Raw genomic sequence first — 15,962 nt, 5'->3', positions numbered from 1 at the left:
GAGCAGGCAGGAGCTGTGCTTGTCTGTGCTTGTGCCGCTGCCGCGGGCACTGAAGTGCTGAGGGCGCAGCCAGGGGTGACAACAGCCCACCCACCCCCGGTGCTATAAAAGTAGTCCCTAGGGAGCACCACAAACTGGACGCACTAGCAGGACTGGCTTGGCAGTTAGCGCAGGCAGTTTGCGCGGGGAAGTTCAAACAGGGCAGGGAGGAGAACCTAGACCTCACCATGGCGGGCACCCGTCGCAGAGGTTGGTCCGAGGCGGCAACCCAAACGGAGGAGATGCTGCCTCTCTGGGTTCACGTGGGCACCCAGGTGGATCCCCTGAGGGGGGAGGTGGCAGTCCAGACAGGTCACTGCAGGGAACTCTGGAATCTGGAGGCCCATCTGGGCCATGAGGGAGGAGAACGCTGTCACGGGTGCAGGTGTGCCCTGCTTCAGGGACTCCTCGAGCAGGTGGCTGGGCTGCAGTGAGAAATCAGCAGCCTGGGGGAGTCTCTGAGGGTGATAGATAGGAGGGGTCTCCCCGCCCCTGCTCTTGCTCGGCAACCCTCTCCTACGTCCCAACAAGGGGTAGAGGCTGCCCCTGTTGAACACATGCAGAACTGAGGGTTAGACTGTCCGCAAGAGACAAGGGGCTGGACCCTTGTCTCAGCTCGGAGCAGAAACAGATGTCTGTCCCCATCACCCATGGTGCCACCTACCCCCACAGTGTCCCTGGGAAATAGATTTGAGGCTCTGTCCTGGTTTCAGTTAGAACAGAATTAATTTTCTTCCTAGTAGCTGGTGGAATGCTGTGTTTTGGCTTAGGATGAGAAGAGTGCTGATAACATCCCGATGTTTTAATTGTTGCAGAGCAGTGCTTATACCAAGCCAAGGACACCTCAGCCTTTTGCTCTGTCCTGCCAACAGGCAGGCTGGGGGTGCAGTAAGAGCTGGGAGGGGACAGACCCCGGACAGGTGACCCAAACTAGCCAAAGGGGTATTCCATACCATCTGATGTCATGCTAAACAATATATAGGGGTGGCTAGCCGGGGGGAGGGCGCCGGACTGCTCGGGGTTAAGCTGGGCATCGGTCAGCGGGTGGTGAGCAATTGTATTGTGCATCACTTGTTTGTACATATTATTATTACTTTCCTATTATCACCATTGTATCATTATTATTATTATTGTTATTATTATTTTGTTATTATTATTTTCCTGTCTTATTAAACTGTCTTCATCTCAACTCACGGGCTTCACTTTCTATTTCTCTTCCCCGTCCCAGAGAGGGAGGGGGGAGGGTGAGCGAACGGCTGTGTGGTGTTTAGCTGCCGGCCGGGTTAAACCACGACAGGCTCTCAGGGAGGTTGCGGAAGAGGCTGAGGGTCTGGACAGTAGTCCAAACCTGGGAAGCAACCCCAAGAAGAGAGTCAAGATTGGGGGAAGTGCAGAACATAAGGATCAGGGCTGGATGGAACACCGCATTGTAACCTGTGCCACAAAAAAAGAGCGGAGAGTCCTGGTGATTGGGGACTCCTTGCTGAGGGGCACTGAGGCTCCTATTTGTCGCCCAAATAACCTATCCAGAGAGGTGTGCTGTCTTCCTGGGGCACGTGTCAGAGACGTTAGGAAGGCTCTGCCACAACTCATTAAACTGGAGGACTACTATCCTCTCGTAGTCATTCAGGTTGGATCCCAGGAAGCTGCTATTAGAAAAATGAAGAATATTAAAAAGGACTTTGCATCCCTGGGGAGGTTGTTGAGGGGATCGGGGGTGCAGGTAGTGTTCTCCTCTGTCCTCCCACTGGGTGACTGGGATGCAGATAGAAGGAGCAGAACAGGACAGGTGAATGACTGGCTCAGGGGGTGGTGTCTGGACCAGGGATTTGTGTATTTTGATCTTGTGCCGTCCTTTGACAGGCCGGGTATGTGGCCTACGGACAGACACCAACTGAGCAAGTGAGGCACAAGTGTGTTGGGGAGCAAGCTCTCTGGGCTGATTACCAGGGCTTTAAACTAGGTTTGATGGGGGAAGGGAGGGGAGCTAGTGACAGAAAAGGGCTGGGGGAAGTTGTCACTGCTGTCACTGTTGAAGACAGGGAGAAACTTCTGAGCTCTTCCATAGGATTGTCTGAGGGCTCCTCAGAGAAGGTAGCCTTCCCGATCCCCCATCCAGTATCTTCTTCTTGCATCCCCCCAAGCGTAACTGCACCTGCTACTTCCCTAAAGTGCCTGTACACCAATGCACAGAGCATAGGAAATAAACAGGATGAGCTCGAGATTTGTGTTTGGTCGCAGGGCCACGAACTCATCGTGATCACTGAGACGTGGTGGGACAGCTCGCATTACTGGAACGCTATCGTTGAGGGCTATGTCCTCTTTGGGAAAGACAGGCTGGGGAAGCGTGGAGGTGGGGTTGCCCTTTATGTGAGGGAGCAATTAGAGTGTACCCAGCTCCAGCTGGGGGAGGGTGAAGGACAAGTGGAGAGCTTGTGAGTAAGAATTAAGGGGTGGGCTGGTATGGGAGACATGATGGTGGGGGTCTACTACAGGTCTCCAGATCAGGAGGAGGAAGTCGATGAGGCCTTCTATAAGCAGCTGCTAGTAGCCTCACAATCACGAGCACTGGCCCTCATGGGGGACTTCAATTACCCAGACATCTGCTGGGTAAGCAACTCGGCCAGGCATGAGCAGTCCAAACAGTTCCTACAATGCGTTGAGGACAATTTTCTGATGCAGGTGGTGGAGGAGCCGACAAGGCGGGGGGTGCTCCTGGACCTTGTTCTTACCAACAGGGATGTCCTTGTTAGGGATGTGAAGGTTGGGGGCAGCTTGGGATGCAGCGACCATGAGATGGTGGAGTTCCAGATGGATGTAGGCAAAGGAAGTAAGGCTAAAAGCAGGATTGCTACCCTGGACTTTTGAAGAGCCAACTTCGACCTCTTCTGGGACCTGCTTGGGAGTATCTCATGGGATAGGTTGCTAGAAGGCAAGGGTGCTTGTGAGAGCTGGGCTACATTTAAGCAGCACTTTTTCCATGCTCAGAATTGGTGCATCCTGAGGAATAGGAAATTGGGGAAGGGGGGCAGGAAACCCACGTGGATGAGCAAGGAGCTCATCAATAAGATCAAAAGGAAGAGGAAGGTCTATGAAATGTGAAAAAAGGGCCTGTCCTCTTCGGAGGAGTATAGATGTGTTGTCAGGGGCTGCAGGGACGTGATGAGGAAGGCTAAAGCACACCTAGAGATGAGGCTTGCGAAAGAGATAAAGGATAATAAGAAGGGTTTTTTCAAGTATGTAAACAGCAAGAGGAAGACTAGGGATAATGTGGGTCCCTTGCTGAATGAGGGGGCTGTCCTGGTCACGGGAGACGCTGAGAAGGCAGAGATACTGAATGCTTTCTTTGCTTCAGTCTTTGCTTCAAGGATACTCCCCCGGGACTCCTCACCCCTGACAATAGGACAAAGGGTCTGGGAAATGGAGGGCTCCCCCCTGGTGGACGTGGGAGTGGGCTCAACGCACACATATCCATGGGTCCTGATGGGATGCATCCGCGTGTGCTAAGGGAGATGTGATCGCTGAACTGCTCTCTTTGAAAGGTCCTGGAGAACGGGTGAGGTGCCTGAAGACTGAAGGATAGCCAATGTCACTCTGGTCTTCAAGAAGGGCAGGAAGGAGGATCTGGGAAAATACAGGCCAGTCAGTCTCACCTCTGTCCCTGGAAAGGTATTGCAGCAGCCTGTTCTGGATGCCATCTCCAAGCAATTGGAAGAGAAGAAGGTTATGAGGAGTAGTGTCCTGGTTTCAGTTAGAACAGAATTAATTTTCTTCCTAGTAGCTGGTGGAATGCTGTGTTTTGGCTTAGGATGAGAAGAGTGCTGATAACATCCCGATGTTTTAATTGTTGCAGAGCAGTGCTTACACCAAGCCAGGACACCTCAGCCTTTTGCTCTGTCCTGCCAACAGGCAGGCTGGGGGTGCAGTAAGAGCTGGGAGGGGACAGACCCAGGACAGGTGACCCAAACTAGCCAAAGGGGTATTCCATACCATCTGATGTCATGCTAAACAATATATAGGGGTGGCTAGCTGGGGGGAGGGCGCCGGACTGCTCGGGGTTAAGCTGGGCATCGGTCAGCGGGTGGTGAGCAATTGCATTGTGCATCACTTGTTTGTACATATTATTAATAGTAGTACTATTATCATCATTGTATTATTATTACTTTTGTTATTATTATTTTCTTGTCTTATTAAACTGTCTTTATCTCAACTCACGGGCTTCACTTTCCATTTCTCTCCCCCATCCCAGAGAGGGAGGGGGGAGGGTGAGCGAACGGCTGCGTGGTGTTTAGCTGCCAGCCGGGTTAAACCACGACAAGTAGTCAGCATGGATTCGCCAAGGGGAAGTCGTGCTCAATCAACCTCGTTGACTTCTATGATGGCATCACCAGCTGGGTAGATGGGGGAGAGCAGTGGATGTCATCTACCTTGACTTTAGCAAGGCTTTCAATACTGTCTCCCATGATATCCTACTAAGAAAGCTGAGAAAGTGTGGGATAGATGAGTGGACGGTAAGGTGGGTTGAGAACTGGCTGACTGGCCAAGCTCAGAGGGTGGTGATCAGCGGAGCAGAGTCTGGCTGGAGGCCTGTGACTCACGGTGTTCCCCAGGGGTTGGTGCTGGGTCCGGTCTTGTTCAACATCTTCATCAACGACCTTGATGAGGGAATAGTGTCTGCCCTCAGCAAGTACGCTGATGACACAAACCTGGGAGGAGTGGCTGACACACCAGAAGGCTGCGTGAGACCTGGACCAGCTGGAGAGATGGGCAGGAAGAAACCAAATGAGATTTAATAAGAGCAACTGTAGAGTCCTGCACCTGGGAAGGAACAACCCGAAGTATCAGTACAGGCTGGGGGACGACCTGCTGGAGAGGAGCTCTGAGGAGAAGGACCTGGGGGTCCTGGTGGATGACAGGTTGACCACGAGCCAGCACTGTGCCCTTGTGGCCAAGAGGGCCAATGGGATCCTGGCGTGCATTAAAAGGAGGGTGGCCAGCAGGTCAAGGGAGGTGATCCTCCCCCTCTACTGTGCCCTGGTCAGGCCTCACCTGGAGTACTGTGTCCAGTTCTGGGCTCCCCATTACAAGAAAGACAGGGATCTCCTCGAAAGAGTCCAGAAGAGGGCCACAAAGATGATACAGGGCCTGGAGCATCTTCTCTATGAAGAAAGGCTGAGAGACCTGGGTCTGTTCAGCCTGGAGAAGAGAAGACTGAGAGGGGATCTCCTCAGTGTATATAAATATCTGAGGGGTGGGGGACAGAAGGATGTAGCCAACCTCTTCTCAGTGATTTGTGGGGATAGAACGAGGGGCAATGGCTGCAAGTTAGAGCACAGGAAGTTCCGCACTGACATGCAAAAGAACTTCTTCACGATTAGGATGATGGAGCATTGGAACAGGCTGCCTAGGGAGGTTGTGGAGTCTCCTTCTCTGGAGATATTCAAGGGCTGTCTGGATGCCTACCTGGGCAGCCTGCTCTGAGGAACCTGCTTTGGCAGGGGGGTTGGACCCGATGATCTTTCGAGGTCCCTTCCAACCCCTATAGTTCTGTGATTCTGTGATATTCAAAATATTTTTTATTTCACTGCACTCAACAGTTGTGTTTCTCACTTCAAACTACTTCAAGTTGTCAAAATCTCTAGTGGTACAGCAAAAGAAAGAAATGAAAACTTCTGGAAAACAAAGTAAAATGCCCTCAATTTGTAATAAAACAATCAATAGGCCTAAGGTATAAAATCTATAGTCTAAGGACCTAAGTATATAATCATATTGTACCATAATCTGAATGCAGTTGATATATTGATTAACATAAAATGTAAAGGTAACATAGATTAAAACTTATAACAATAACTTTTGTTATCTGTGATAAGAAAATACCTTTTAATTGTTTCTTACTTTGCTGTAGAAACACAATATATAAACTTTCCATGACACAGAAATTTTTCTTATAGATAATTCAATTTAAAGTTGAGAAAAAATACTGGTCAGTGGTTCTATGTCCAAGTGGAGATCGATGACGAGTGGTGTCTCTCAGAGGACTGTCTTGGAACCAGTGCTTTTCAATAACTTTGTCAATGACATAGATGATGAGATAGATAGCACCCTCAGCAAGTTTGCAGATGACACCAAGCTAAGTAGTGTGGTTGATACAACAGAAGGAAAGGAAGCCATTCAAATGGCCCTGGACAGGCTGGAGAAGTGGACCCATGTGAACCGCATGAGGTTCAATAAGTCTAAGTGAAAGGTGCTGCACCTGGGTTGGGACAATCCCAAACAGGAGTACAGACTGGGTGAAGAATTCACTGAGAGCAGCCCAGAGGAGAAGGACTTATGGGTTCTGATGGATCAAAAGCTTGACATGAGCCTGCAGTGCATGCCTGCAGACCAGAAGGCTAACTGCATCCTGGGCTGCATCAACAGAGGAGTGGCCAACAGGTTGAGGGAGATGATTGTCCCCCTCTACTCTGCCCTTGTGATGCCCCACCTGGAGTACTGCATCCAGGTCTGGGAACCCCAGCACAAGAAAGATGTGGATCTGTTAAAGCAAGTCCAGAGGAGGGCTACAAAGATGATCAGGGAGCTGGAGCACCTCCCCTATGAAGAAAGGCTGTGAGAGCTGGGGATTTTCAGACTGAAGAAGAGAAGATTCGGGGGACACCTCATTGCAGCCTTAAAGGGGTCTTATAAAAAGGATGGAGAAGGACTATTTACTTGGGTAGATAATGATAGGACAAGGGGGACTGGTTTTGAACTACAAGAATCTAATTTAGATTAGATGTTAGGAAGAAATTCTTCACGCAATAGGTGGTGAGACACTGGCACAGGTTACCCAAAGAAGTTGTGGATACCCCATCCCTGGAGATGTCCAAGGCCAGACTGGATTGGGCCTTGATGGCCAACCTGATCAAGTGTTAGGCATCCCTGCCTATGGAAGGGGGTTGGAGTTACGTGATCTTTACGGTCCCTTCCAACCCAAGCCATTCTATGATTCCACGATTCTAAACAAATGCAAAAGTGCAGCATCTTTTCTTTTTCATTTAATGATAATATTTGAATGATAAGCAAGGACTTTTTATTGGTACCATGTGTTTAGATATATAAACACTTTATATAGAATATCCATGCATTTGTACCTTTTATATATATTTATTTGTATTATAGTGTATTTATATATATTTATTTGTAATATAGTGTATTTGTACCTTTTATATATATTTAAATGTGTATATATATAATGTGTATGTATAAAGCAAATAGGTTTATGTGAGAATGATACTATTGTCTCTCATGAGTGGGTGGAACCTATTATTTTGTATATATAAGATGTGTTTGTGTCAGATTATGTTGTGGGAAAAAAAATCTTCAGATAAACTCAGTGAAAGGAGAATTACAAAATCTGTAATATGTGCTGACAATAAGAAATAACACCCTTTGTTTGCTTAAGTTAAAAAAAAATGCTGAATTAATGAATTTGATTATTCCTGATACGATTTTATTTTTTTTCTCACAAACAATTGTACAGTTATTTCCCAGAACTTCAGATTTTATAAAATACCTTGTTTTATGCTTGGAAATGTAGATATCCCTTACTTAGTCATTAAACTTGTATAAATCTTTTATAGAAATACAAGAAGAATGTATTTACATCATTTATATCTTGTAATAAATATTATTTGGGATGCAAGGAGATATTGTTTTGGAAAAATTAAAACTGTCATAGTGAATATTAAGATAAACTTCTAGAGGTGGAACAAATTATCAGTGGAGCTTCAGAGAAAAGAGAAAAAAGCAGAAAAAGCATAATTCATTATGACGTCTCTGCTATTGTTCTCAAGACAGATCTTCCCTGGGACTTCTGGTATCATTCTAATTATTAAATAAATACTAACAACCGAAAAATAATACTAAATGTTTGGGTTAACATTGTAAGATGTAGCATAGCTATATGAATTCTTCATTGAGATCTCATATCTCACTAATTTACAATAATTTGTTGAACATGTCAAAGTCATAAGTAAAACTAAGAACAAAAGGTTATTCCCTGAAAGTGAAAGGTAGAAAATTCCTACCTGATTAAATATTTTTACACAGTCATAGACTCAGAATATCCTAAGCTGGAAGAAACCCACAAAGATGATTAAGTCCACCTCTTGGCCTCACACAGGACCACTAAAAAATCAAATCATATGTCTCAGAGTGCTTCCCAATGCCTAATTGAACTGTGGATCTCATTACAACAAAAATCTAGCTAAAAACTCAGTAAGATTAAAAAATTAGATTTGGACTTTTTGGTGATTTCTGGTCACAACATTTGGAGTAGATTCTGACACCTTATGCACAGAAGTTTAAGTAAATCCCTATCAATTAAGAAAAAAATAGTATGGGTATAATAACAAATATGACAGTGCAAGATTCTTAAATTTTTCCTTGCAAATTCCAGAAACAGTTACAGAGATAGAATATTTATCTCAATGGCTCTAATCCTTGATATTTTATAATATTTTTAAATCTCTCTTAATGTAATAATAATTAAATCCAGAAGATGTTTATAAGCAAGAATGGGTAGATAGTTTATGAAAAAGGATGTGGTCCTGAGTCTAATCACAATTTTAACCAGTATGTAGCTGCAATGTATACTAGGACAACTGAGAGGGTCAAATTCCTGGACAGTAGATGTCCCCAGAATTCAGAAGCACTAGAAAGGAACCAAGGTCCTGAAAACCGTACTGGAGTTCTTACAGACATGTGTTGACTTGGTTCATATTTGTCCAGCTAATATTACAGATTTTGATTTCAGCAAGGTGGGAAGTCTAACCAGGACTGTTTTCTCGCATACTTAACTTTAAAGTAAAATACAGCCCAGAATCATCTGTATGACACTGTCATTTTAGCTCCAGTTTTCTCATTAACTCACTAAATTTGATAACATTCCAATCCAGAATAATAAAGGCTGCAACTTTAATGGAAGTCTTGTGAGCTTTGAGGTACAAGACTGGAAAAAAACATTTTTGAAGTTTGTTCAGTTTGGATTCTCAGCATCTTATTGGACTACTTCCTATTTATAAAGTCAATTCTGACTATAAATTGTTGGTATATAGCTGTGAAGTAGTAATTATAAAACAAACATTGTAAAGGAAACACTTTTACCAGGAAAGCTTTACTTCATGTTTCTGCTTATTCTCAAGACCGAAAAATTCAGGCCAAAGGGGAGACAGCAGGCAAGTACCATTACACTTAATGTAAGTACCATTAATTTGCAATTTATTTTAGCTTTCTAAGAAAACAGGTGGTGGATGGTAGGAAATACTTATGTACTCATCATCAATGAAAATCAACTAATCCTGACTTTCTGTCTCTCATCTAAGATGTTGTGAATCATTATGCACCACTATCAGGAGGCAATGATGGGTGGTTTCCAACAAGGGAAAGGAAGCCAGCAGGCTAACAGCAGGTCTGGCAGGGCAGGAGCACAGCTCCACAGTAGCTGAACAAGGTGAGCAGAGCAGGTCTGGTGTTGATAAGCAGAGTCAGCCAAGAATCTGGAGTTTGCCAGACAAGTCTGTGGTGATGAGGAAGGCTTAAGATGCAGGCCAGGATGTCAAACCAGAAGAGCAAGGCCAAGATCAGTGAAGTGTAAAGCACACTACAGGCATACCTGTGCTCAGGTAATAGTCAAAGCAAGGAACCTGAGCTTCACTGCAACTCCTAAGTCAAGGCAGGGAAGCCCCAGTAAGGCTTCTAATGGCTTTCTTGCACCAGCCATTTCCACAGCAGCTGGAGCCAAGTTTGAACAGCTGTTCTTGAGAACATCAGAGCTGGCCTTGATTGCAGACAGACAAACCCTTTCAGCACAGTCACAGAACTCAGTGGTGAACTCTGAACTGGACATCTTTTCTGCCCTGAACTTAATTGATTTGATTTGTTTTGTATTTAAGGATGGTAATCCTGCCTGTGAAGTTCCACTCTTGGAATTAATGTAAATTTTATAAGCACATTTGTTCTGTGTTAATTTGATGGTGGCTAATTATTTTACCTGTAAGTACTGTGGTTTAAATTATGAGGAAAGTTTTTCTTGTATATAGGTCAAAATGCAACTTCTAGTACGCTGGAGTGCACATATTGATTGGACAAGTCACACTGAACACCTTGCATTCTCGTATGAAAAAAATATATATATTGAAAATAATGGAGAAGGATATCTACTTGAAGTGATTTAATGTTTTAGGCTTTCAAATGGGCAGTTAAAGGTTTATTGAGAACAGAGTTCTGCTGAATTGAGAGCTGGTAATTTGTTTTCATTAAAAAGCATAAAATATTCTCATCCTTCTAAATGTTTCTCCTAATAACCTTGAACTGAATAATCAGTAAGGCACCAGTTCATTGTAATAAATGGCTGTTGGGTATTAATGTGACTCTTTCCTGAGCCTAACATCCCTCTTTCTCAGGCACAGACTTCAGTTACTAAGCTTTGGGTCCATGTTCTTTATCACATCCATCTGTTGCTTTGTGCTTATCTGTCATTATCCTAAAGACTTTGCGTTAGAGAGATCAGTTATTAATAATGACTGGATTATTATTATTATTATTTTCTGCATGTTGCTTCATTGTAATTTGCTAATGCTTTTATGAATGGGACAATACTCTCCATTGGAAATATTTTTTCTTTAAGCTCTTCCATAACTGCTGTGTCTTACTAATCACACTTTTGCATGGGATGCCAGGTACATTATGTGAAGTGTCTGGTGTATCTGTTCCAGTCTGTCATAGAGTTCTAGCCATTATTAGAGAACTGAACCTACCAAAGTTTGTGATTTATCATCTGTTTCAAGTCTGAAGTGGGGCAGTCATGGACCTAAAGAGAGCTTAAAAACAACATGATCCTCATAACTGTTAATAATTGAACAATGCTGATAAGCTATCAGCTAGAGTGTTTGTTTGTACATTCAGCTTAGATTTTGGGGCAGGTAGGTTTGCAGAGTGAATTCTGAAGATTAATGACTAGTGCAAGGAGTAGAGAGCTTTGACAAACTGTTGGCAATAGGCTTGCAAAATATAAAAAGAGTAATCTTTGCAGACTATGATGGCTTAAGTATACATTTGATACAAACCATGTGTGCTATTTTGGAAAAGTAAGTCTAACATAAACTAGAGGTATTAGAAACCTTTAGGTCACGAGTGTTCTTGGGTGCCCGGAATGGCTTGTTTACTCCCAAGCTTATGAGGCATTTCGTGATAATTTGTTTTATTTCATTCACAGTGTATGTTCTTTTTTTTTTTTTTTTTTTTTCCCCAGTTGTTTCTTGAATTCTGTTTTCATAATTAACAGTTTATAATTCACCTTGATGTGTGGCATATTAATTCACACATAGTTTTCTGCCAATATTTGTGATTCTATTGTATCTGACAATGTTAAATCTGATTTTTAATTGTCAGCTTGCTGCTCCAGCCAGCAAATGTGCCAAGATGGTTTGTTTGTATTTCAGGGTTCCCATTTTTCAACTCTTGTTTATCTTGCCACATACTCAAAGCTACTTTCACTTCAGCTGCCAAAATTTCAGTGCATATCCTGGAAATATTTCAGTCTGTTAGCTCAAGACATATCTTCCTGGGTCTTCTTGATCCCTATCCAATAACTAAAAACCCTTTGTTTTTTATCATTTCCATTAACTCAGTTAGACATTTCTACCTTCTCTTTCTACCAGTTTTGGCTGCTTCTCCATTTTTCTCCCCTTGCTGCTCCTAGATGGCAGAGGAGGCAATAAAAAAATAAAAATGAAAAATTTCTTCAAAGAAGAAATGGATCTGTACCATGGAATGTCTCAAAAATAGTGATTGCAGTCTTGGTAATATAACAAGTTTTAAAGTTTCACCAAATGATCTTATTCTTAAAATACTTTTTTAAACAAATGCAGAATTAAATTCTTTCAGGTACTCAAGTTCCTCTTCAAAAATCCTTTGTCTCTCTTCATGTTACTGACCTTAACAGTGAAGTTGTGGTGAATGGAGTCAAATCCAGTTGGAGGACGGTCATTAGTGGCATTCCCCAGGGCTTGGTGCTGGTGCTGGTCCTCTTTAATATCTTCATCGAAGATCTGGATGAGGGCATTGAGTATACCCTCAGTAAGTTCGCAGATGACACCAAGTTAGGTGCGTGTGTTGATCTGCTCAAGGGTAGGAAGGCTCTGCAGGAGGATCTGGATGCACTGATGGGCTGAGGTCAACTGTATGAAGTTCAACAAGGCCAAGTGCCGGGTCCTGCACCTGGGGTGCAATAACCCCAAGCAGAGCTACAGACTGGGAGAGGAGTGGCTGGAAAGCTGCCAGGCAGAGAAGGACCTGGGAGTACTGGTTGATAGCCAGCTGAATATGAGCCAGCAGTGTGCTCAGGTGGCCAAGAAGGCCAACGGCATCCTGTCTTGTATAAGAAGCAGTGTGGCCAGCAGGGCTAGGGAAGTGATTGTCCCCCTGTACTCGGCTCTGGTGAGGCCGCACCTCGAGTACTGTGTTCAGTTTTGGGTCCCTCGCTACAAGAAGGACATGGAGGTGCTCGAGCGAGTCCAGAGAAAGATGATGAAGCTTGTGAGGGGTCTGGAGAACAAGTCCTGCGAGGAGCGGCTGAGGGAGCTGGGCTTGTTCAGCCTGGCGAAAAGGAGGCTCAGGGGCGACCTTATTGCTCTCTACAGGTACCTTAAAGGAGGCTGTAGTGAGGTGGGGGTTGGTCTGTTCTCCCATGTGCCTGGTGACAGAATGAGGGGGAACTGGCTAAAGTTGCACCAGGGGAGTTTTAGGTTGGATGTTAGGAAGAACTTCTTTACCAAAAGGGTTGTTAGACATTGGAACAGGCTGCCCAGGGAAGTGGTGGAGTCACCATCCCTGGAGGTCTTTAAAAGATGTTTAGATGTAGAACTTAGTGATATGGTTTAGTGGAGGACTTGTTAGTGTTAGGTCAGAGGTTGGACTTGATGATCTTGAGGTCTCTTCCAACCTAGAAATTGTTTGATTCTGTGTGATTAACCTTTGCCTTATAAAATAGGCACTTATACTCCATTCACTATGCTGCCACATCCTTTATAATTTATGCAGTTTATGGACAGTCCCTGTGGTTTGAAGTCTTAACTTTAACAGACACAATATTATTTTTGTCCATAATCTCCATAACTATCTATAAAAGACTCCATATAATATTCCAGTGGTTTCTTTTGTGGTTGATCTGTCATGTACATTTGTCTGCACTTCTAATGCCTGAATAATTTTCTAAACAGTTACTGAAATCTTGGGTCTTAAATCATCAACTAATGTGTCTTCTCTCTTCTTAATTCTGCTACAGCAATATTAGATTATTATTTTATTATTATTATTATTATTATTTATCTTATTGATTTATCTCTCAAATGATGATGACTTTTTTTTTTTTTTTCCCACACTTGGTTTCATTGAATTTTATAGTGTAAAAATCTAAATATTGTATCAAGGAGGAAGAAAATGAGAAAGACTACAAACTAGAAATGCTAGTTGGGAATCATCAGATATTTATGCAAATGGTTATTTCACAATAAATTAATAAATAAATATATGTATAAAACCCACAAACAAAACTACATAAAACTAAAAGCTTTATTCCTCATGTAATGATATTTAAGACAAAGTAAAAGATAGTATCTACCTTTAGATTTCTAAGAAGAAATAATTATTGAACAAGATGAATGCTAGGATTAAGAGTTGCCAAGCTCAAGTATGTTACCTGCTCAAATTCACTGAATTTGAATCAATTATTCCTGAATTAACTGACTGAAGATGATTCAAGTGACCCTTAGCTATGTGATAGAAGCTTAAAATAGGTGGTAGGAAAAGCTGGAAATTACATGAAATCCAATTAATATAATTTTAGACCTTGATACTAAATCTTAGATAAGGGCAAGGATGCTAATAAATAGGAGTGAATAATTGAATTATCTGAGTTAATTCACTTAATCTGACTTTTTGATCCCTGCCATGCTGTTTTGGATTTGATGGTGCTAAGATCTAGAGAGACACAGAAGAGAGAAGGCATCTGAGAGGGGTGAGAAGAAACTGAAGAAACAGATTAGAGAAGTTGCACTAAGCAAACTAATATCTATAAAACATCAGATTGTAATTATATTAATAAGTTAAAGATGACAAAGAATATTACTGAGAACTTGAAGTCAGCTCAGTATAGTTAAATAGTTAATAAAGTCCCTTGTACTGGTTTTGCTTGTGTTGAATTAACACCCTCCAAGACACTTTGTAAGCTCGGTTTTCAAATTAGCACAGGCCAGAAACTCTTCCCAACAAGTACTGTAGATAGGAATCACTCCATGGAAGTTGACTTTGGTATCATGAACCCAGTAGGATTTAATTTTCCTGTAACATATATAACCTTAGTAGGATGATGTAAGGAGTTAATATCTTGTTTCTAATGATAAATTTGATTACAGGAAGTTTTCTAAAGACAAACTACTGATTTATTGAAAGAAAAATTTTATTGGTTTGATGCCTGTAAACATGCCATGAAGAAATTAATCTGTGAGTGTCTCAGAATACATAGAAAAATCTTTGGAAAGATTGCGGAGACCTTCAAAACAACAAAAACAACAACAAATTGTTTATTCAAATAGAATAAAATGTTTTCTGCTTGGGTTCTGCTACCATTAAGCTCTTCTAAGTTCAATTTATACTGTATTAACATATATTAAAAAATGTACTTTCTTTTTTACACCATCTTAGAACCTAAAGCATTAGAACTTGTAAGATAAAATTGATTTCAATATGAAGAGCTTAGATTACAAGATTACTTAGATTTACAAAATACTGTGATGATGAATAGATCAATCAGAGAAAGAACAGTGCATTAATAATCTCATGCATAATAGAATACAGAGGGTCTACTTGAAGAGATGTATTTTACATATCATGAGGAAAGAATGAGACCTGCATTCTTAAATACGTGGTTGACCTGTTACAGTTGATAGAGATTTAATTATATTAATACAGTTACAAAATGTGACTTTTCTGTGTGCGTATAAACTAATTTGTTTATGGCATGTGAATTTTAATTGGGGATGATAAACTACAGCTGTTAAAGGAATTTTTGAGTCTTTTGTTTTCTGCTAATGATAAATTTAAGCACATCAATAACATGGAGATTTGTGTTTATGATTTTGTATATTAGTTTTTAAAAGAAGAATATGTGATCAGCATACCTATAGAGAGCAAGATTTATACAGCGAAAAAAAAAAAAAAAAAAGCTTTTCACATTCACAAATATTCAGAGGCAGAAAATTACTTTATCCTGTAAATACTTTAGATATTAAAGTAGATTTGTTGACATGATGAATAGTATGCATGCAAGCATTGCATTCTGTACTTTGTAACTGTTGTAAACAGTCTATTAATCTCTTTCATTAAATGCAGGAGTTTCAAAATTTAAGAAACTTGGCTGCAACAGGTTTATCAGCCACCTGGTGTCTGAGGTTATTTCTGGTGATGTGGTGGGTTGACCCCAGCTGGTAGCTTAGGCACTCCATCCATATACTCTCTTACTCTCCCTTAACAGGATAGGGAAGAGAATCAGAGTGAAAAAGGAAGAAAACTTGTAGGTTAGGATAGACAGTTTAATAAGAAGAACAAAGGTAAGGAAAGAAGAATTTAATTTACTACTTCCCATTGGCAGGCATGTGTTTAAACATTTCCAGAAAAGTAGGGTTTAAGCACACCTAGCAGTTAGTTGGGAAGAAAAATGCCAAAACATGAGCATTCCCTCCCCCCCCCCTCCCCCCCCCAATTTACTTCTTCTCTTCTCCCTAAGTATGTATTGCTGATCATGATATCATATGGTGTGGAATATCATCCTTTTGGTCAGTTTGGGTCAGATATCCTGTTTTTGTTCCCTCCTAGCATTCTGT

The sequence above is a fragment of the Netta rufina genome, assembly GCF_964035555.1.
Source record: "Netta rufina genome assembly, chromosome: 3".
Classification (NCBI taxonomy): domain Eukaryota; kingdom Metazoa; phylum Chordata; class Aves; order Anseriformes; family Anatidae; genus Netta; species Netta rufina.
The sequence above is the reverse complement of the archived record's forward strand: the minus strand, read 5'-3'. Positions refer to the sequence as shown.